General features: G+C 42.7%; 1 protein-coding gene across 12 annotated transcripts in view; it reads right to left on the bottom strand.

Moving 5' to 3' along the window:
- Positions 1–14307, bottom strand: part of ZBTB20 (zinc finger and BTB domain containing 20) — an 813196-nt gene that overhangs the window by 49954 nt on the left and 748935 nt on the right. The window lies entirely within an intron of this gene.

Genomic DNA, 14307 nt, shown 5'->3' with positions numbered 1-14307 from the left:
ATCATCCGCAGGATTCTGTGCCATCACCAACAATTCATACAGATAAGATCAGGGAGACTAGGAAACCCTATGAGTTCTTCACTGCCTTTCAGAGGTATTCTCTGGTCTTATTGGCTTTGCTTTATAGCTTTTTTCTGTTTTTAAAAGACCACCCGCCCATGCCTCTCATACAGTTGTCTGTAACTCTCCATCAACCGTTTAAACGCTCAATAATGCACAATAGCCAGGCTATTTGCACCCTGAGATTCTACTAAAGGATCACAATGGACGCAGAGTGTATGGAGAAGTATCTCATTTCTTCTAAAGATTCTTAAATTCCTGGGATTTCTAGCATTTTCCAACTGTTTAATTAGTAGATTCATTTTTGAACTACTATAACCCCAAAGACACATATCTGCAGAGCCCTCCTGATCGTGTTTTCCCCTAAGCCTTTACTCCTTTCAGTTTCCCCAGTTTGCTCCTTTAATTTCACTTTCAAAACTTCTTGAGGCTCAGTGGCTGAACACCACACAGCTCAGGTTTTATCTGATGTACCGGCGCCTGGTGTGGTCTAAGGCTCACCAGTGTTTTGTTCTTGAAGTATAAGACTTAAGTTCTGAAACCTAGACTCCAACACAAAGGAAATCATTAGTGCGTTTTAAACGTCGCTTTCTCTTCCCTCTTGGCCCCCTCCTACTCACCCCAGTGCTTCCTTAGTCCAATGCACTGGCCACAGATGGCAACCATATTCCAAAGCTTAGTATATACAAAATCGTGCCATGGAGAACAGAGTGGCTTCAAAGTTAGCTTTCTTTGGTGGAGACTCTAGAGGAGTGAACTCATCTCTCATTCATTTAATCCTCTATTCATTCAGCCAGGAGTCTGTTTTCCTGTACATTCTTCTAGTGTCCAGCCAGTTGAGGGAGGATGGGTGGGAGGAACTCTCTTGAGGGCCCTTCCAGCAGGAGGGCACTGGGATTCTAAGCCAAGCTCTTGTTTCCCTGGGCCAGCTCTGCCTGCTGTTGATCAAATCACGCCAGTCCCATGAGAGGAGCTGGGGAGCACTGCGTGGGGGGTAGATTTCCCAAGAATGGCCTCCTTGCTCGACTAACAGCACACGCTGTGTCCCCTGGACAAGGATTAGACCAGGGGAAAAAGGTGAAACGAGGAGGTTGTGGGGTCGCAGAAAACTCTGCAGGATGGTATGGTAATGGGAGGTGGGAGTGGGAAAAACCTTTCCTTTTTCTTGTTTCAAGGTTTGCTGGAGCTTTCGCCTAATCATCTGTTTGAGCATCTTGAAAATAAGTATCTATTTTCATGATATCTATCAAAAACAGGCACCAGATTATACTACAAACTTGACCTTAACCCTGCCATATTGTTACTAGAATCAAAACATGTAGCTGCCTACATCCAACAGAAAACCATTCTGTTTTCCCAGCATAAAAACCAGAGGGTATCTACGATGCACTTTGTTTTGTAGGTCTGCCAAAGGGAAAAAAAAACCAGTAAGAAATCCGTACTTACACTTTCACCCATGGGCAGAACGCTCACAAACACGGTCTACCCTTCCTTTCACCCCGTTCTTCCCCACCACATTCATTCATTCAACAACTATTTTCTGAGCACCTGCTACGGCCAAGCACTCTGCTAGGTCCTAAGGATCCAGCAGTGAACAAGAGAGGATTTCTGCCCTCACCAGTTCTTCTGTCCAAATAAGCATTTAATAATTTAACTTGCAGCATGTTATTTGAGGAACAGGAATGATCTGTCTTACCTACAATTTCTTCTGAATCTCTCTCAAACATATTTCTTGATGCTCCAGTCTCCTTTAACTAAGATGTTCTGTCTTGACTCCCTCTTTTTCTATTGTTATCTTTGTTCATTTCTTGGCTACAATGTTGAGAGTCCAGATGACAACTGCTATCTTTTTTCTTTTCCTTTTTCTTTTGGTGGGACTGCAACCTTGAGGGATTGTTACTTTTCAAGCTACACATATATTTTCTCTGTAAATATCGTACCATCTAATTTGTGTCTTTGGATTCTGCTGATTAGGCGTCAACATACAATTTAAGGGATACTGCATACGAGATATAGAAATCACAACTCAGTACGTCATTGTTTTAAAGCTCTGACTTGGGGCTTATACAGACTTCATACAGTCTAGTTTAGAATTTGATCTGTACCTCTTACTAAGAGACTTATAGCTCAAATTCCACACCCACATGTCCCTGGAATGCTATACTCAAAATGCTCTGGGGTAGCAAATGTCCAAAATGATCTCCATTACCAAAAACTATGTGGGCACCACAGGGAAAGGAAGGGCTTACTTGGTGTAAGGAGCCAGCAAGTCTTACTGAATTTCTTAAGATTATATATATATATATATATATATATTTTTTTTTTTTTTCAATTCCTGCAAACTGCTTCAGAATGGAAGAAGGTGAGTGAGCTGGGCGATTCAGAGCATCTTTCTCTGCAGCGAAACACATTTACTCTTCTAACTTTGCCTCTATTTCCAATTATTTCAAAATACTCTGAAGCCATCAGGCAGACTGTCTTTCGGAAGGATGAAAGATGCGTTTCTTTGGGGTAAGAAGGTCTCTCGGGAGAAGGGCCCTGGGATGAGGCAGCACAGGCATCTTGCCCGTTCTCAGGACCTGCTCTTTCGGCCCTTTCAGCTGTCAGTGCCGGGAGGTGACTCTGTGGAAGGAGGATACACAGCACGGCCAGGTCCAGCTTCTACGAAGACATATCCTGAGCTAAGACAGCGCACGGATTCCTTCCCTATAATTCAAAAATCTCTCATTGACTGGAATGCACTTGAGGACAAGAAGGAATTTAATAGGTCAATACTATCTTACTGATGCATCATATAAATAATACTCTAAACCTTCCCTATACTAAGAAGAAAAAAGTCAGAAAGGTTTTTTTAACTTGTTTGAGCTACAGTTTCCTTATCTCTAAAATGGAACATTTTGTAAGAATGATAGTACTCGACACACAGTGGATGCTTAGTATATATTAGTCCTCAACCAATTTTAGGACAAAAACCAAACCAAGACAAATGAGGGAGTGAAGGAAGGCAAAAAGATAATGGAGAGGCTTCTCAGTCTACCTGGGCCTGAATCCAATAAAGGGCGGGGTGGGGAGGACACGGCACTGGCTTTTTTTTGAGTGAGGAGGGTCCCTATCCCACGTGCTCTCCTACAGATCCGGGCCTCTTTTCAGTGACTTTCGGGGGGCTGGAGGGTGGGGAGAATGTGGGCTCTGCTACTGTGACATATATCATTTATGTTGCATCAATTTTAGTATATATTTTACTTAATAATTTAAAACATTTAAACCAGAGCTAATGCTCAGATTTACTGAGTGTTGGCTGTCCTTCTGGTGCTGTTTTAGGAGCTTTCCGTATAGCGTTCCATCTCATCCTTATAATAAACCCCAGGAGACAGACACTATTTGCATTCTCATTATGCACAAGAGAAAATGGAAATATAGGGAGGTTAGGTAAAGACACATAAAATGCATTCACAGGCTGAAGTTCACATTAAAAAGCACACATATGTAGACTGTGGGGGTGAAAACACATTTTCTCAGCAACACATGGTCCAAATCGATTCCATGATCAGAGATTGAAGAAGTAGCTTTAGAAGTCTGTTATTATACTTGCCTCTGCCCGCAGGCATTTTGAAGGGACTTGAAAGAGCTTTAGGAACCAGTCCACATTTGGATGCTCACATTGGACTTACTTCTGAGTTTACTTTTGGGGGTCAGGTTTGAGCATGCAGATTCTGTTTGGGATATACCATGGGGGAAGTGGCTCTCTCCTTCTTTTTGTCCTCTGACCCCAGCCTAATGAAAGCTACACACTGTGTCCCAGAAAAATACCCACAGAGGCAAGCACACATGTGCATGTATCTTCTTAGGAGGTTCATAGACTCTGAGAGGGAGGTCTGGTCATGGTACCATAATACCAAGCCTCTAGGCCAACATTTCCTCTTCTAGAGGAGTCCTTCTGGAGGGAAAGGGTAGCCTCTGCATGAAGCCTCTGCCTGTATCACTGCCCAAGGACAGTGCCCAGGTCTGCTTGGAGTGCCTCTCAGCATGTTAACCCAGGATTAATGTCTACTTCAGAAACCCAGGATCCAACCACCCCTCCAGGACCCTTAGGTCAGGAATAAAATGGAATAAATCAGATTTCTGGGCGTTTCCTTAAAATTGGGGGAAAAAATTCTAAGCAGTCCTTCCTCCATGCGGAGACTTACAATATTTCCCCAAGGAAAGGCTATGCATTCTTTTCCCTGGAGTTAACATCTGACGGTTGAAGTTCAGAATTTGCATGTGTATTTTCTGTGAGACATGGAATTATGCTCTGTAGCTCAAGTGAATATATCTTTCTTCTACTGTCTCCTTTATATCTAAGTACCCAGTCAAGGCAAAGAGACAATAAGTGATCATACAGAAAAGAAAATGATTACCAAAAATTTAATGACAAAGTTAATTTCACTTCTTGCAATTATTCATGTGGTGTTCTTCATGCCATGCCAAGCACTCTTAAGAATCATGGATGCCTGGTTGAATACTGCATGAGATTTTGGTATAAAACCAGTACCATGGACCTAGTTAAAAGCACTGAAGACAGATGAGTGGGAAGAACACTTTTTTGGAGTTGGACAGTAAAGGGGAAACTCAAAGTCCATTTTGGCACTAACTATGAATTCATTCTTCCTTGTGAAATGACAAAGACTCATATTCACAGTTATTCCATGTGGTTGTTTATATAATTCCTAGTAGTGATAAAATAATTTTCTTATTTGTTTAGAAGTAATTTAATAGCAGAGGAAAGTAGTATTTGATTTAGATAGTTCCAGAACACGAAGTAGAAATAATTGCAGATACTATGTGTCCGTGGGGGGGGGGGGGGGGGGCTTAAGGGATGTCTTCGGCCATCAAAGAGAACAATACAGACCAAATAAAAAGTTTTAAAAACTTCCACAAAACAGTGAACTTGAGGATGTCCTGTGACAATGAAGAGTTACATGAGAAAAACACGTAAGTCTGTTGTTAGTAATACCGAGCTACTTGAATTGAACCTATCATAAAAGAATTTCTCAGAATGTGATATTTTCAAAAAGATTACTCTCTAAGAGAACTTGTTTTAAAATTCTGGGGGAAAATTCTAGTGCTCAAAGTATATGGTACCTGTCCTCTGGCTAATGCTTACAGATTACTAAGGATGAGTGAATATTTGTGAAGCCATCTGAAGAAGACATGCCCAATTCTTATAGAGCACTCATTCTTATTAGCTAAAAGGAAGAGAAAGCCATGCTGGAAAGGAGTAGAGAAAGAACTAATATAATCACTGATTAGCTGAGCTTGGGTAGTGACTTCACATTTCTTTTTCATATATTTATCATTTCAATTGCTGTGTACACGGAAGATCTAATTCTCTCTCACCTCACCTATTTAATTGCAGAATCTCCCTTAACACTGGTTTTTATTCTTCAGTCTATAAATAGGCTTGAGACTCTCACATCATAAAAATATTCCCTACCCTGCTTTTGTATTACCTGTTCATTATTTCTTTGTAAAGTATTAAACCTCTTGAAAAAGTAGTGCCGAGCTGTTGGCTTTCTCATTCATCTTCTCTTTGCTCTCGAACCCCCTTTTATGGTGTTTTTGTGATGCATCTGGCTCTGCTCTCTTAACAGCCACCAGGAAGCACCAATCCTTGGTGTCTGCAGCACCCAGCACTGCTGACCCTTCTCCCCAAGCATCCTTCGGGATTATTCTGCTGTTCCTCCTGTATCTCAGACCTTCTTTTCTTCTCCTCCTTCACTCATTCCTCATTCTCTTTCTTACCACTCACTGCAAGTATTCTATTTTCTCTCCACAAAGTCTTCTTTGAACTTACTCCCGTATTCTATTCATGGCATCAGGTTTGGCCCCTTGGTGAAAGCGTTCGCTGGCCCTCATTTCAAATCTTCCTGCTGTACTCTACTACCTATTTGTGACTCTACGTTAATTGTCTCCATTGGGTCTACCCCTGGTGTCTCATTCTCAGTGTTGTTTAAAACTGAACTATATTCTACTCCTCTAAACATTTCCTCTTGTCTCCTCTTTTTGACATCTTGAAGTTAGCTCCTTTGATCTCCTCTCTCTTTTTTTTTTTTTTTTTTTTTTTTAAAGATTTTATTTTATTTATTTATTTGACAGAGAGAAATCACAAGAGAGGCAGGCAGAGAGAGAGGAAAGGAAGCAGGCTCTCTGCTGAGAGAGAGCCCGATGCGGGGCTCGATCCCAGGACCCCGAGATCATGACCTGAGCTGAAGGCAGTGGCTCAACCCACTGAGCCACCCAGGTGCCCCTGATCTCCTCTCTCTTAACGAACACTCAATCAGTTGTTAAAGCTGTCCACCCTCATCCATAAAGTCTGTTGAACCTGGTTCATCACTAGCCCCCTTCCAGTTACCCAAAGTCTGAACTACTGACAAAGCTTCCCAGGTTCTCTCCTACCCCAACCACCCTATCCCACATCCATGCATGCTCCACACACTTGCTGCTAAATTAGAGCTTCTTACAGCAAAGTCTTGAGCATGGCTGCTCCTACTTAAAACCCATAGCTTTACACCAAAATGAAGACTCCTTATCCCTTAAGCTCATGCCTTATTTTGAAAGAAATTCTATTCATTTTTCAAGAGAGCTCAAATGGAACCTTTCCTGATAAACTGAACTGGATATTACTGTAAACTTTATGAACTTTCTAACTTCTATCTCAGATAATGGTGATTCGAGGACATGCACTAAGTTTTAAGATTCTTGGTGTCAAGGTCTGGTTGTCTCTACCTTTGTATACCCACGGAAGTCCGCGTAGGGCCAGGCACAGAAGATGTACCTTACACGCTCTTGCCAAATGAATGAATCAATGCACTGGTGAATCCAGGCATATAGGACATATCTTTAACCGCTCTGCAAGGTAGCTGTTTGTGAAGGTATCTGATCTTCTCTATGAGATTCCAAATCTCTGTACATAGGCCTCTAGTTTATAAAATCGCATCCTACACAATACGTAGTCCTGATCCTCCACACTGAAAGCATTCAGTAAATTGGTAGATGAACAGTCCTGGCTCTCTTCCTATTCAGAAAAACGTTAAGTTCTCCTGGGTAGCAGGTAGCATAGTATGGTGGGAGAAGGAGTAGGGTTCTGTTTTTGACTCTTTGACTTACTACGTGGAAACCTCTTGGTAGGACACTTGCCTTCTGTGGGTCTGTTTCCTCATCTGAATAATAGTGGGTTTAGATCACCTTCCATCTCTTCCAGTGCTAATAAAAAGGACTCACTGGTATACATTCTGAGAGAGAACAAAGGATACAGAGGCAGGAGAAAAGGGAAAAGTGCTTATTCAGCAGACGTGTCAACGGGGGGTGGGGGTGGGGGGGTGGGCTGACTGTGGTACTACTTGATGTGAGGTGGTGAAAGGACTCGACTTGAAATTTCTTAAAGCAGGGAATTCCCAGAGTCTTCATGCATGCTCTCAGCTGATCCTAAATGCTCCCTCTCTGAGGGCAATTTTTGTTTTTTAAGTCAGGATGTGAGAATGCCTGACAGATACAGAGGAACACTAATTTTATATAATGAAACTTGCCACGCGTGGAGAAAGCACATATGAAACTGTCACTAGTTGCTGCAGATAAGAATTAAAGATGTATTCTCTCAAGATATGGGATGGCAAGATGAAGACCAGGGCCCTGAAAACCAGCAGTAAGTCTGAACAATTATACGTGGACAATTATAGGCACCTTCATGCAATATTTGGGAGAGCAATATGGCATGGAGTAGCTTGAAGCAGTGGGTCACGAGACCAGATTTGCCAGGGGAACTGGGAGGATTTCAAAAGAGGGCAGTTTGCTAGAACTGGGGAGACCACAAGTCAGTGACAGAGTTCCAGCATGACATTTATAGGTGACTCCGTGGCTCTGAGAATGACTCTTTCTCGATAAGAAAAGTTATTCTGAAATCTGTTCATCAATAAATTATTACTAGGTTCCTCAATACTTTCTTACATCTACTGACTGAATGAAAGAGGGCACTTTTGCCTATTAGAAAATAAGTGGGTGTCTTGCTTTATTTTTTAATTGGGAAGGAAATGTCTCTAGAAAGGATAAGCAATTCAGCCCAGCTGAATTTTAACGACAGGCAATGTTACCCAAATATAAAGTGCCCCATGGGTTTATATTAAAATGAGGTGAAACTTAAGAAGGTCTGAGTATCATAACTGAACTGCTCCGTTTTCTGAGAACATCCTGCTTTTTTTTTTTTTGTTTGTTTTGTTTTTGTTTCTGTGGCTTTGCTTCTGTTCCTCTGCCTGGAATGCCATTCCCTCCCTCTTTTACCTTACACATACCTGCTCTTTCATGATCCAGGTCAATTGTTCCCTTCCCACCGCTTCAGGGCCCCTCCTCAGGAACGCGTTAATATTGTATTTGTACATCTCCCTTCATAGGTTTCTAGTTTTAGCCAGGCGTTTGGGAACACTGAGCTCCTAAAGTGGGGGGGCGGCGTCTTGTTGGTATCTTCACCCCTAGGGCTCACTGAGGACTTGGCATAGAAGCAGGGGCTCAATAGCATTTGATGAATGACTAGAAGAAGGAATGTGTGCATAAATGAGAAACGGGACTACTAGAAATTATTGCATGAAGGGAGCACGGAAGATATCCAGTTAAATTAGCAGTGTAGGGACAGAACGAGTTGTGACAAAAGGACAGAGAATTTTATAAAAAGAGGTAGACTGTGACATGAAACTTCAGGAAGACTTTTAACAATAAATGTGTCCCCAGACATGCTAAGTAGTGGCTCTGGGAATTTGGGCCAATAAAGACATTAACTGGTCTTCTGATGCACAAGGCCTGGACTAAGAACTGAAACCTCTAAATAAGAGAGCATCAAAGATAACAAAAGTAATTCCAAAGAGATTATATATCAATTAACTCAGAGGCAGAAAGGTGACCGTTTATAAAGGGCAAGACTATCTTTAAAGGAACGAATCCACACTTAATAGGTAAGAGGTCTACCTGGCTAACAACACTGCAGAAAGACAGTTGAAACTGTTAGCTATGAAGAAGTAAATATGTCATTCTTTATAGGAAGCAGAATAAAGAGGGATGCAGGGCACTCTGGGGACAATGAGAACACTCAGTTATACCAAAGATGTTCTATTTACTGTTAAACTGATGTGGAATCTAGTAGAAAATTAATAGCAAAGCCATAGGATAATAGCTCTCTGTGGTTGCTCATCCCAGCCCATTCTGATTATGTTTCTTCTGCAAATTAGTGTGACCCCAAAATGTTTTCAGGATTGTCCAACTTGTCCTAAATTCCATAAATAAACTCTTTCAGAGGATGCTGTTTTTTGCCATGTCTCTATTACGGTTCTTCACAGATGGACCATTTTTGTCCTTTCAAAGCCTAAGAATAACTCGGTTATCAAGACATACCCAAACCCAGTTCAGCTGCTCCTGTGGGATTCCAGTGAGTTTAGACACATCTGCTGAGACACACGCATTTGAATCCAAATGAAGCTTTTGTTTGATTATACGTTTTGAACATTTTCGGAGGTTTTCTGGGGGCCAAAATGTTTTTCATTTTTTGGCACTCCAAACAGAGATCTTCGGTTATAAACACTGCCTTCTGAGCACCTCCAGCAGAAATCCCATCTTCGCGTGTGAACAGGTGCCTTGGGAAGTTTTTGGAAGGTTTTACACTGCATTCGTTTTCTGATTGGAAACTTTCGGAACACACAGTCAAGTTTGCCAAGGAGACCTTCAAACTTGCTTGAGCAGTTTTCACTCACACCGACATACGTTCACACATGCAGACAGCCCAAGTGAAAGCAAATCAGAGCCCTGCAAAACTGCAGTATCTTTCTTAAAGGTTAAATACCATACGCAAGCAAACTGAACAAAAAGGAGCACGTGACAAGAGAGAGAACGAACTAATAGCAAGAGTGGAGGCGCAAATCGTTCAGGAGAGAGCATGCCCCCCTTAAAGCACTCCTGGGGAGTTGAGGCGACACATCGTCTCAGTAAAACGCTGTCTTACCCAGCTTCCAGTGCGCGCCCAAGCATTTGTGATTTTAGACACTTGTACCTTCAGCGTCTCGCTACCCACTCCTTTTACTCACAAACTTGTTCAGACATTTATTTTGAAACACGTCCTTCTCTGACACAAACGGGCCAATCAGATTCAAATCCAGGAAGAGACAACACTACGCTCTAAATCGGGCTCTGCCGCGAACCCCATGTTTTACCCGATTCCCTACACCGTTTCTTTTCCAGTTTGGATATAAACCGAAAAGTGGAGACAGAGTAAAATAACTTCTTAAGCCCGAAGCCGGCAAAATTATTACAGCGTAAACTCACCTCCCCCCACCTCCCCATCGGGCATGCCCGGAATTCAGGGGGAAATCTGCTTTCAAGTTGTTCCTATAGTCCTGGACCAGATGCTCTAAGGTGGCCAGAAACCTTTGTCTACACCCACTTAGCAGATTTCTGGCTCTTTATCAGGGACTAAGAGGTTTATTTGCAGAAATGAATCATTTCCTTCAAAATATCCTTTACCCTATTTACATGCTTGCATATTCCTTCCATTTTGTTTTCCCCCTACAGCTTTACTAAGGGAATTAATTATCTTGAAGAACAGGAACATACAGTAAGTACATCTGAAATACAGGATGAGACACAGTATGTCATCTATTAGGCCTGGCTAAGACCAGCAGCTGATGCTAAATGGGAAGGAACATGCACCAAATGTTTTTTAATCACAAAGTTAGTAATTAATTGCTCTTTAAAATACATTTTATGCTTCTTTCTGTCTGTGTACATGAAATGCACATTTATTACATGCCAAAAATTACAACATTATGGTTTAAATGTGACTGGCACGGAAGTCCGGAAATCAGAGTTAATGTTCCCACGGCAACTTTAATTCCGTCCGTGTGCACATGTAGGGCCATAACAGGCTTCCGCTCCAGGATTATACATATAGATGGTCTGGGGAGGGAAGCTAAAGACCCATATCCTCAACTGTAGTTACAGGAGAGAGACAGAGGGTAAAAACCATGCTCCCTTCCACATACGTCGAGACAAAACAATGTCCCCACGCCCGGTGTTGTGTAATCAGGGAAAGAAAGAATCTGCTATGGTGCGGGCACTCAAGGGGACGGTTTCTGTTGCTGTGGGAACCTGAACTTTGCATTTCCTGACTTTGGGGTAATTAAAATGTCAGCCTTAATGTGGCATTAATGGAGTTGGCCATAAAAAATCCTCTTTGTTTTGTTCTCTTAAAAAAAAAAATTGCTTAGAAGTTCAAACTGAACCAAGTGTACTAAAAATTTTAATCGCGGGCACTTGGCCTGGTGATGGGGGTTCGGGGAGGGGCGGGGAGACCGATGAAGTGGAAGGTCAGAGAGGAAGAGGAAGGGCCCTGCAGTCTCTTCAGACAGTGCTCAGCCCCAGCAGAGTCATGCTACCTACGGAGCTAAAGTTAAACCCACCCACACAACAGTTTGGTAATGTGTAAAGGTTAAATTAAAAATAAATAAAAACTGTTAACGCGTAAGTGCCTCTTGGCAAGGACCCAAAAGATGAGACAGCCTGCTGAGGCCAGCGCGGAAACACCGGAAGGTAAGTCACTAGGGACGTCAGCTTCCCACCAACGACATCAGAATAGATGGGTCTAGGGCCAAAAGTCGGGAGCACTGCCCCAGGGGGGAGAATCGCTTCTCACTTTGGTGGGGCCTTATCTGGGGGGAGACAAAGTGGAAGAAGCACGCGAGTCGTCGCTCTGGTCGAGTCTGTCGCATGTACACGACGGTGACGTGCCACAGCTTGGCAGTTGTCAAGTTAGGGACGGCTTCATCTGCTCTGCTGACTTGCGTTGGGCCTGTTCACGCGTTTGAGCGGAGAGAGCTTGGCTCAGCTCTTCCTCAGCCTGTTCCTCGGCGGGGAACCGGTCTGTCAAACACCTAGGGCTTTTGTACCCTCTGCCTTCCGCAACTCATCCCAATGCCGTGAGTTCTCATCATCAGAGTCCATTTACCACTGGGTTTTTAGAAAAGGTGAAGAGGCCACAAGCGAGGAGGTCATGGGGGAATGTCGCTAGGAGGTCACTGTTGGGGATGCGCCGCGGCGATATTAACCTCACCATCTCACAAGGGGAAGCTTTTCTCAACCCTAGTCCTTCTTGGTTTGGATATTACGGGATCTTTTGCAAAATTTGAAGTCGCCGGGCAGGTTAAGTAGCCAGCTGAAATCTTAGGGGTCAGACTTGTCTAAAACATGGGCCTGCGTCCTTCAGATGTGACAACACTACGTCTTACCCACTCTCACTGGTTCATAGGCAGAGCTGACTCTTGTGGGGATGCTGATCGACTGTGTTTTAGAACTCAGTCACCAATATGATGGTTGCACATTTTCAAGAATGCCATTTATGGGCTTGGAACAGAGGATTCAGGCTGCTCACAGGGAGAGCAAATCCAGAAACATCCCTCAGTATCTGAATGAGTTAACTACTGAGAGCAAGTCATTCATTGACAGAAGTGTCAATTTTCTCAGTTTTCTCATCCGTAAATTGGGAAGAATTATAATGACTGACAGGAAATGGGCATTAGAGCATGACTAAGAATAATTTTGCTAAACACATAACAAATAAAAAGGTGCTATAAAAATTCAGGCACTTGTGAAAGCTTGGAACACCACACACTGGTGGAATGTTTCTGAAGTTAAAGAGACTAACAAGTCAAGGGCACTATTTTTAAATGCCCCAAATCTGTTAGTTCTAAATAGGAACAGAATATTTTACCTTAAAGAAATTAGGCTTTTAAATTAATCTATGGTAAGAATGACATTTGAAAGTTAAAAAAAAAAATCTTCTTGAATGCAAGAAGAGCATCCAAAAAATTTAACAGCTTAAAATAAACCTCTTTCCTGTCTTCTCTCAAGCAATCTCCAAATGGACAGATTTCTGTGAATCTTTCCTAAAAACAATTTTCTTCTAAGTGTAGGCTCAAATCAGGACAAACTACGATCCAGATAGATTTGGAGAAAAGCATAATCGATTTCAACAAGAGGTTAGGACAGAGAGGATGTACACATCTTAATGGTAAAATCAGAATGACTTTCTACGCGGCTGGAGATCAGGCGTCTCCTCCCTCTCTGTTTTCCTTCCAACTGCTTTCAGATACCTCACTGAAAGCTCCGACCTCCTGGCTCCCTCTGGGTCATGTCTGAGCTGTACGGCAGCTATCACGCTCCTACAGTTTCTTGCTTGTATTCCAGGCTAATGCCAAGAGCTGGCTGGAGGATGCTTATGGTAAAGTACATCAGTGAAGACCGGTGCCTTCTCTATTCAGCAAAACAGTCGTTTTGCTGCAACAGGGGATTTCTGGGCTATGGCCATTCTATGTAATCTTCCCCATAAGGTGTGGCAGAAAGCCAGGCGATGAAGGTGCGTGTGCAGGAGCTCCAGGCCCTTCTCCGCAGGAACCGGCCACCTTCCTGGTAGGTAGGGGCAGTGCGCACATGCCTACGGGCGCTGTGCCATGCTATTTTTCAATTCTTCCTGTAATTACTATTAGGCTGGAGACTGCCAGGCAAGAAGGGCCAAGGATGTTACTATTATGATGAGTCCATAGAACACAGTCCTTGCTCCTGATCCCCAGGGTTGTCTACAGAAGCAGCAACTTAGTGCAAATCACAGAGGCTCTAGAGAGTTGGATCCCGTTCTTTCTCGTTTCATTTTCTAGCGACAGCTGGAGCAGGGTTTCAGCCCAGCCACCAAGAAGAACAAGCTCGTTTCACCCCAACCTCAATGCCTGGGTTTTGTCCCTTTATCTATGACACTAGGATGATGAAGTAAGTAGGGAATGGAATCTTCCAGACGCAGGCACATCTTGCCCACTTTGCAGAGTTTCACATTTGTTTTGTCAGAAAAATAACAACAGGAGATTTAGACTCTCGTTTCCTAATTAATAATGCTTGTGTTCGTGGACAGGATAAATGGAGTCCTTTTTTGAAAACAAGACTGTCTTGGTCTTATTCTTCCTCCTAAAGAAGGACATGCCAGCTCTTTGCCTGTTTCTAGACATCCTGTGTGGAGGGCAGTTCAGAATACTTGTTGGGTATCTTAAGACCAAAAGGAATATTTTTTCAGATCAGACACCAAAATTATTCCATTCTTTTCCATTGTCACCACACATGTTCCTTTCTCTTTGAAGTATTGGGTTACACTTCAAAGAGAGAAAAGCTCCAAAACATGATTTATCAACT

The sequence above is a fragment of the Meles meles genome, chromosome 4 (genome assembly GCF_922984935.1).
Source record: "Meles meles chromosome 4, mMelMel3.1 paternal haplotype, whole genome shotgun sequence".
NCBI lineage: Eukaryota > Metazoa > Chordata > Mammalia > Carnivora > Mustelidae > Meles > Meles meles.
Note: the sequence above shows the minus strand (reverse complement) of the source record. Positions and strands in the feature narration are given on the sequence as shown.